Here is a 1,167-nt window from a genome sequence, read left to right as displayed (position 1 = left end):
ACTGTCTAAGGGCACCAACAAGCTCTCCTTAACCTGGCCTGAAAATATCTCACTGTTAGAGCAACTCTTTTGTACTGATGGCTTCTCCAGAAAACACCACAAGCAAAGATTCTGCCAAAGAAGTGCCTATTACACACATGCCATCCACCTGTCTGGAATGTTCACCCCTTTCTGCTAAATTTCCACTCATCTTTCAAGACATTCCTTGGACCTGTGCCTCTTTCCTGGATGTGGCAATAGCTTTCTCATACACCTCTATTAGAACTATTGTCATTCTAATATCGTTACATGTTTACAGGTCAGTCTCTCCCACAAGAACTAAATGGGGCAGTGTATGTGAAGTGCTTGGCACAGAGTAGGCACCAAGCAAATGTTAGCATTTCTCTTATCGTGCCTTCTACCAATTCTCCAGTTGAACTATTTCTGGAATTCACTTCTTTCTCTCCTGCTTCCCTACCACCACCCTAACACATTCCTCTATTTAAGAGCTTTCTAACTGCCTCCATGCCTCCAATGTCTTTACTTTAACCTGCCCAACAGGCTGACTAATGCATTTCTCTAAGATATGCCTGTCCTTGTGTTCCTCCACTATTCAAAGATTGTACCAGCCCCAAATGCCTAGCAATACATCCAGCAGTACAATTTGTTCCTTCTAGTCATAAAACTCTTACTAATCCTTTTCAGGTGATAGTATCCTTATACATAAAATATGCTGTGCCAATGACTTGTTCCAGGACCTCTGTTCTTACATCTTCTCCTAACCCACAATGTTCTTTTCTCCACACCACCTTCCAACTCCTCCCTACCTGGTTTAGCTTAAGTCGGATAGCCTCCATAAATCAATTAAATGAAGTCAATTAATAAATGTGACTTGAGTCATGCAGTGGGAGGAAAATAAAAAGGAAAGTCTCATTGTTCTCAGGAGCTGAAGTTCACATGGAGGCTTGATGCTCACTCGCATTCAGTATCATTAACTTCTCAGTAAAGATGCTAAATATAACCCATGTCTGGTCCACTTTCTTCATGGCCTCATATTTTAGGACTCAACTTTCCTGTAAAGTTCCCCCAAAACATTTCTAAAGGTCAATAAAGAGCGCCTGAAGCGTGCTCATGAACAAGTCCTGGCAGTCTCTCTCTGTTAGGAATGCTTATTTCTTTTTTTTAAAA

The sequence above is a fragment of the Pteropus medius genome, unplaced genomic scaffold (assembly GCF_902729225.1).
Source record: "Pteropus medius unplaced genomic scaffold, Ma_sr-lr_union100, whole genome shotgun sequence".
Taxonomy (NCBI): Eukaryota; Metazoa; Chordata; class Mammalia; order Chiroptera; family Pteropodidae; genus Pteropus; species Pteropus medius.
The sequence above is the reverse complement of the archived record's forward strand: the minus strand, read 5'-3'. Positions refer to the sequence as shown.